At 43.3% G+C, this 7,882-nt stretch overlaps 1 protein-coding gene across 1 annotated transcript in view; it reads right to left on the bottom strand.

The window, feature by feature from the left end:
- Positions 1-7,882, bottom strand: part of LOC116701386 (intermediate filament family orphan 1-like) — a 29,027-nt gene that overhangs the window by 18,683 nt on the left and 2,462 nt on the right.

The raw sequence follows: 7,882 nt of genomic DNA, 5'->3' as shown, positions 1-7,882 counted from the left end.
CTGCAGCAATGTGCAGTACAACAAAAATAGGGTGTTTTTTCTGAAAATTAAATCATGTAAACCTCTTCTGATATAACCTCTAAATACAGTTATGAACCTGAAAATGAGCAGAATATGAGCACTTTAAGGGAAATCTCACAGTTCAAGGTGTTGATTTGTTTAAACTGTTTTACTGTTTGTTTTTTTAAGTTCAATAAATGCAACATCTTTCCAAAAGTCAATAGATAAATGTGTTAAATAATCGTGATTTCAATATTGTCCAGAGTAATTGTGATTATGTTTCCAAACACCAGCAGCCCTAAACTGAACTGAAAGTGCAAAAGAAAATGAAATCCCAAGAGGGCTGACTGTGTGGTTGCTGCAAAGGCTCACATGGGACAAGGAGGGGGGGTGTGGGGGGGGGGGGGGTCGAGAGTGCGGAAGGATGAGGAGAACCAGGACAAAAAGCAGCACGCATTCCAACAGAAACAAGAACAAGACAGCAGAAGGAAGAGAGAAGAAACAGTGGGAGAGAAATGTGAGGAAGATGAAGATACGCAGAGAGAGAGAGAGCGAGAGAGAGAGAGCGAGAGAGAGCGAGAGAGGGAGAGAGAGAGAGAGAGAGAGAGAGAGGATAAGAGGAGAGAGAGCGAGAGAGGGAGAGGAAGATACGATACGAGAGAGAGAGAGAGAGAGAAGAGAGGGGAGGGAGGAGAGAGAGAGAGAGGAGAGAGAGAGAAAGAGAGAGAGAGAAGAGAAGAGAGAGAGAGAGAGAGAGAGACGAGAGAGAGGAGAGAGAGAGGAAGAGAGAGGAGAGAGAGAAGGGAAGTAGAGAAGAGAGAGACGCTAGATAGAAGAGAGAAGGGAGGGAGAGAGAGAGGAGAGAGGCATAAAGAATGAAGGATATCCGGCAAGCAATAGAGCTGAGAGAGAGATAGAGCGAGAGAAAACGAAAGAGAGCGGGGGGTGGGGGGGGGGGGGGGTGGGGAGGGGGGGGGAGAGAGAGAGAGGAGAGGAGAGAGAGAGATTAAAAGACAGAGACACAACAGAGCGGGAGCAGAGGGTAAAGATGGAGAGGAGACAGAGAGTAGTGGGGTGCGGTCTGGGTGACATCACTGCTGGCGGTCACAGCCAGTCGCATTGCAGGTACCGGACAAAACCCAGCTGGGAGGAGGAGGAGGAGGAGGAGGGAGAAGAGGAGAAAAGACAGAAAGAGACTAAATAAGAGGACCAAGAGAGAAGGGAGGGAACCATGGGAGACGGCAGTGTGAGAGAAAACCAACAGCTCATGTTCAACAACTCCCCCGACAGCGAAATGAAATCACTTCTTAGCAACCTGAGGGGCGTTTACATATTCCAATTAATAAAACAGGAGATTATTTATGAGTCAAAACCAATGTTTTAGGTTCAATTTCATTTTAAATAACTTTAAAATTTACTAAACAAAAAAACCACACCTTTTTGCCCAGCGTAAAAAAAAAAAAAACACACAAAAGAAAACAGAAGGTTTTAGCTAGCCTAGAAATCTAGACGCACCCTAGCTGCAGCAAATGTAACTGGCAGCAAGGGTCGTCTAGCAACTCTCCGTAGGCTTGAGACCTGGAAAACCAAACGGTGGGCGGGGCTTAACATCAGGACGGCAGAGTTGCGACGGTTACGCGTGAATTCCCTGCTACTTGAAAACAAATAAGATGGCCCATGCCTAAAACAAACCCGATCAAAGAGCCTTATCCTGCTGCATGCTCTGCAGGCGATGAGCTAAGAGTAAAGTTTTCATTTTATAGAAACCTGATACTAAAGATTCAGCAGCTTAAAGCGGTTGACATTCTTATCATCTCATCCCCGCTGTGGGATGAATAAAGTATAATCTAATCTAATCTAATCTTATCAAAGAACAAAACACTTTTTTGATGCCACCCAAGGATTTAAGGGCTCTAACATTGTTGTGTGAAGAAAACTTAATAAGACTTGTACTTATGGAAAACTAGACGTCCCGAGTCAACCTCACACGTTGCAATCTATGTCGACTTCACCTGAAAACGTTCTTTAAGTCCATAAAGTGCAATGATTTCTACTTCCCAAAAATCACACAATGCTACTTTGCTACATTTAGAAAAGGAAAAACGGAAAGGAAACGTTTTCAATATTGTTGCGAGTCTTTGTGAAACGAGATAAAAACCAATAAGACGGGCGCCCGGGTAGCTCACCTGGTAGAACGCGCGCCCATATACAGAGGTTCACTCGTCGACCCGGCGGCCGCGGGTTCGACTCCGACCTGCAGCCTTTTGCCACGTGTCATTCCCCCTCTCTCCCCCCCCTTTCACGTCTTCAACCGTCCTCTACAAATAAAGGCCTGTGACCCGTTAGCTCGGTCGGTAGAGCAGGGAACATACTGCTCACACTGAACACACTGAACCCTCGTTTTTCACGGGGGTCACGTCCCAAAAAGAACCCGTGATAGGCGAAATCCGTGAAGTAGTAACCTTTATTTATTTACAATTATGATACGATGAAATACTCCGTAATACATTGAAACCAAAGAACAAAACCTTCTTACAGGCCCGAGCGTTTGTTTAACAAATAAAAGTACTGTATAAACAATGTTTTACAAGTAACTACTGTACCGTAAAATAATAGTTTTAATCATCAAGACGAACTGAAGGCTTCAAATTGCGGAGATCAGCACCCCCCCCGCGACCAGAGTCATTGGATTACAACGGGAGAAAATGAAAAATGATTATTAAAAAAATACAAAGTACAGTAGGAAAACTAGTGACTCCCGTGTATTTCACTGCTCTTCCGACTGAGCCGCTGCATCCTGACCATAGACTGTATTAATATTAACGCTCTATGATCCTGACTCTGCTCTGTAGCGGGTTTTTCTTTTAAAGGTGTGTTTTTACGAGAGAAGAACATAGTTATCGGTAGTTGTTGTCGCTCTTTTTTTCTTCTGGGCAGAAATCCGTGAAGCAGCGAGACCGTGAAAGGTGAACCGCGATATAGCGAGGGTTCACCGTGTAGAGATTTAGTCCTCAACACAGAGGGCCCAGGGTTCGAGTCTGACCTGTGATGGTTTCTCGCATGTTTTCCCCATGTCATATTTGAGCTGTGCTGTCTTTTGAAGGTGGAAATGCCCCAGAATAATAAAAAATAAAAAGTTGAAAAGAAAGGTTGTGTTGCTTTAAGGAAGCAGGATGTTGAAAAAACAAAAGAGGAACTATCTGAACCATGTTTATCTCAAGATCCCTTTGAAAGCTTTCAATCCATGACAACTTATGTGCTTTAGTGCATCAGTTTAAACGATGAGCACATCAGCAGGTCAGAGAGAGCTGCTCAGTAAAACATCCGTTTGGTTCTCTAATCGATGTGACTGAAGGTTCGTCTCGCAGTGGCATCCCGTCTCAGCAGCCTGAAGCACAACGCGGGGAGGTCAGGGCTTTTCAGCATAAAGCGGCAATGTACGAGTGTGTGTTGATGTGTGTGTCAGTGAACGAGTGTGTGTTGACGTGTGTCAGTGAACGAGTGTGTGTTGATGTGTGTGTCAGTGCACGAGTGTGTGTTGATGTGTGTGTCAGTGTACGAGTGTGTGTTGATGTGTGTCAGTGAACGAGTGTGTGTTGATGTGTGTGTCAGTGAACGAGTGTGTGTTGATGTGTGTGTCAGTGCACGAGTGTGTGTTAATGTGTGTGTGTCAGTGCATGAGTGTGTGTTAATGTGTGTGTCAGTGCACGAGTGTGTGTTGATGTGTGTCAGTGCACGTGTGCGTGTTAATGTGTGTGTCAGTGCATGAGTGTGAAACACGTCAGTGCTGGAAAAAAACAAACAAACAACAGAAGCCGAATGCTGAGCAAGACCCTTAACAGACAAAATGGAGGTTAACATGTGACATGCTAGACATCGGGGCGGCTCAGTGTCGCCTGCCGGTCGGGGGGGTTGGCAGTTTGATCCCCGGTCCTGCTGTCCCATGTCGAAGCGTCCTTGGGGTTCAGGTTACATTCCCAGAATCGTCTTAATAGCATTACGGTTGGTCTGTGACCCCATAATGATTATAGAAGTGCAGGTTTAAAGGGGGGGGGGGGGGGGGGGGGGGTAAGATGATTTAACCCTCCCAGCCCGTCCCCTTTGACTGGGAATGCCTAAAATAAGAAGTATTGACTTCTGTTGGAGGGCGGCATCGAGCAGGGACTCACTGTCAGGATACATATTGATCTTTAAAGTGCCACGGCAGCGAAAGGACGCACAAAAACATATGCATGGTAGAAATAAGTGGCCTATAACAAAATAAACTACGTTGCCACTGGCACTGACATCACATCTCAACAACACACTCTGGTTGTCATGTTCCTACAGTAAGGTGTGTGTGTAGTGTCTTACTTACAGGAAGTGCTGGGTATCAACACTGATTTCCTGAATCGATTCCAATTCAGTTTACATTCGATTGGATTTCCGATTTGATTCGATTCAATATCAGTTAGATACGTGATATTTCTGTCTCATACCAGTTTTGTTCTCATACGAAAGAGATTCTGAGAGAACTAATGCTGTAAATTGTACAAGGAACCCTCTAACCTGGTGCACCATTAAAAATATGAATGTTTACCCCAAAGCGGTTACATAGAGACATAAAAAATGCTTTCTGCAGTGCAGAGGGTGTGAGATGCAGACACGGTTTACCTAAAGCCAGATAGTGCTCCATTTACCTCGAAACTCGGAATGACGTCACACCCGAGGAATGCGTTATGTGTAACGTGCGGGGTATGGGGGGGGCGGGGTTAGGATTTACAAGTTAGCTTTGTACGCATACCTAGTTGTTACACGCATTACGCTGTTTTGTGCACACACAGCGTAACTACATGTGCCACCAGGGGTGGGGGGGAAAAATCAATACAGCATAGTATTGTGATATTTTCAGTGGCAGGACATCACATCTCAACAACACACTTTGGTTGTCATTATGTTCCTACAGTAAGGTGTGTGTGTAGTGTCTTACTTATAGGAAGTGCTGGGTATCGCCACGGATTTCCTGAATCGATTCCAATTCACAGTTTATTTCCGATTTGTGTCTGGGGTCAACTTGCTGAACCCTGAGTTGCCCCCCCGATGCTGCGCCATCGGAGTGTGAATGTGTGTGAGTGTGTATCTGATGAGTCTTGTACGGCAGCCTCGGCCACAGTGTGTGAATGGTGAATGACTGCTATGTAAAAGCGCTTTGAGTATATATATATATATATATAAAAATATAAAAACAGTCCATTTAAATTTCGATGGATTTCAATAGATTCCAATGTGAGTTTATGTATTAAAGCGGTGGCATGCAATGCTTAAAAATCCCAATTGTCATAAATGTATATAACCATCTATTTTAGCTGCTGAACAGAAACTGTTTACACTGTGAAATATGTCTGTTTTCAGGTTAATCTAGTAAATGAAATACCAGAAAAAACAAGGTACATCTCACATTGATGCAAAAATAAATGCATTTCAATTTTCTTTATTACATTGGGTTCTTGTGTGTAGAGTTGGAGTGCACGTAAGTGGCTTTGGACAAAATCATCTGCCAAATGAACGACTCGTAATGTAAAAAAAGAAAAGAAACCAGATGCCGTGAAGCAGTCCTGCTCAGAGATTTGCAGCACTGCACTCAATGACCAGATGCAAGCAGAGACATTAAAACGAGGCCGATACCTCAGCACAAACTGTGAACTGGCAAAAATCCTCGTTAGGCGGCGAATCCAAAGCCCTCAACGCTACTCAATCATCACGCTTCGGCTTTTCAGAGAGATCGATGAATTAAAGCTTTGGTGCCAAAATACAACATGGAGCGAAAGCTTGGTGGTGAGGTGGCAAAATGAGACATCTGCTCTCAACAATTTACACTGGAAACTGATTAGTGAGTGTGTATTTTGAGCATCTACTATTTACAATGTAGAATAAAAAGCCTTTATTCATTGGCATAGTACAGAATACTACTAAGGAGCGTCACTTGTGATCAGTTGGGAAAAAAAAAGGCACAAAAAAAATACCACAAAATCTAAAACTACTTAAGCGAGCAAACACTCTACAGCTTTAAAAGGAATAACTACAATTTTATACTAGAGTAAGAGTATTTATTACACAAGATTTTGTAGGTTTGAAGCATGACAAATGAGGACTCTAAGCAAGGCTGGGTTAAAAAAAATCCAATGGATCTTTATTAATATAATCCTGAGATTGATCTTTTAAGACGCTCCGTTTTAAAGCTGGGGTGAAACTAGACAATCTTAGTAATCCACGTCATGATGAATAACGCTCTAAAGTTAGGCTAACTTTTGGGCGAGGGCCATGCCCATTTTCATTAGTGCGTTCCATTTGTTCTCTGAAGTCGAATTTTCGGAGTTCAAAGTCGGAAACACGCCCCTTGACCTCGGATTTCCGAGCTCTGGACTCAGATAACCTCCTAGTACCCAGTGATCAAACATGGCTGCTCCGTGCACAAACAGTCGTAGAAACATCCAGTTATTATAGCACTTCTGTCTTATTTGTGTCTCACTAAATCGGTCGTACACACAGTCCTGTTCAACTTCTATGTGGACATTAGGGGGGGGGAATCACCAGACGCCTCCTGATACGATATCATCACAATACTTATGCCACAATACGATATTATTGCGATTTTAAACATATTGCAATATCCTGCAATAAATAATAAATATAACTTACATGACGTCCACAAAAGGAAACTTTGTCAACATCTGTTTCATCTAAAAAAAAGATTAATTTCTCTGTTTGTTCATATCACTTCAAAGTTATTTATTTTTATTTATTTTGATTATTTTTGGGGCATTTTAGGCCTTTAATGGACAGGTCAGCTGAAGAAATTAAAGGGGAGAGAGAGGGGGAGTGACACGCAGCAAAGGGCCGCAGGTCGGAGTCGAACCCTGGCCTGCCGCGTCAAGGAGCAGACCTCTACATACGGCACCTGCTCTACCAACTGAGCTATCTGGGTGCCCCACTTCAACGTTATTGCTGCAAAATGGGCCAAACTGACCAACATATCTATAATAAAAGATCAATACATGGCGCCTGTGTATCAATACAGTATTGCCATTGAAAATATCACAATACTATGCTGTATTGATTTTTCCCCCCCACCCCTGGTGGACATGTAGTTACGCTGTTTGTGCACAAAAACAGCGTAATGCATTGTTAACAACTGGTAATGCTAACAATGGCTAACTTGGCTAACGCTAACCCCCCCAATGACCAACCCTCTGCACTACAGAAAGCATTTTTTATGTCTCTATGTAACCGCTTTGGGGTAAACATTCATATTTTTAATGGTGCACCAGGTTAGAGGGTTCCTTGTACAATTTACAGCATTAGTTCTCTCAGAATCTCTTTCGTATGAGAACAAAACTGGTATGAGACCGAAATATCACGTATCTAACTGATATTGAATCGAATCAAATCGGAAATCCAATCGAATGTAAACTGTGAATTGGAATCGATTCAGGAAATCCGTGGCGATACCCAGCACTTCCTGTAAGTAAGACACTACACACACACTTTACTGTAGGAACATGACAACCAGAGTGTGTTGTTGAGATGTGATGTCAGTGCCAGTGGCAACGTAGTTTATTTTGTTATAGGCCACTTATTTCTACCATGCATATGTTTTTGTGCGTCCTTTCGCTGCCGTGGCACTTTAAAGATCAATATGTATCCTGACAGTGAGTCCCTGCTCGATGCCGCCCTCCAACAGAAGTCAATACTTCTTAGTTTAGGCATTCCCAGTAGAGGGGATGGGCTGGGAGGGTTAAATCATTGACAACCCCCTTACAGACCAACCGTAATCCTGTTAAGACGATGATTCTCATAATGTAATCTTGGGTCCTTGTAAATTCTGGAGTGTGGTCTAGACCTG

The sequence above is a fragment of the Etheostoma spectabile genome, chromosome 14 (assembly GCF_008692095.1).
Source record: "Etheostoma spectabile isolate EspeVRDwgs_2016 chromosome 14, UIUC_Espe_1.0, whole genome shotgun sequence".
In the NCBI taxonomy this organism is placed as follows: domain Eukaryota; kingdom Metazoa; phylum Chordata; class Actinopteri; order Perciformes; family Percidae; genus Etheostoma; species Etheostoma spectabile.
This window is presented reverse-complemented; position numbering and strand designations above follow the sequence as displayed.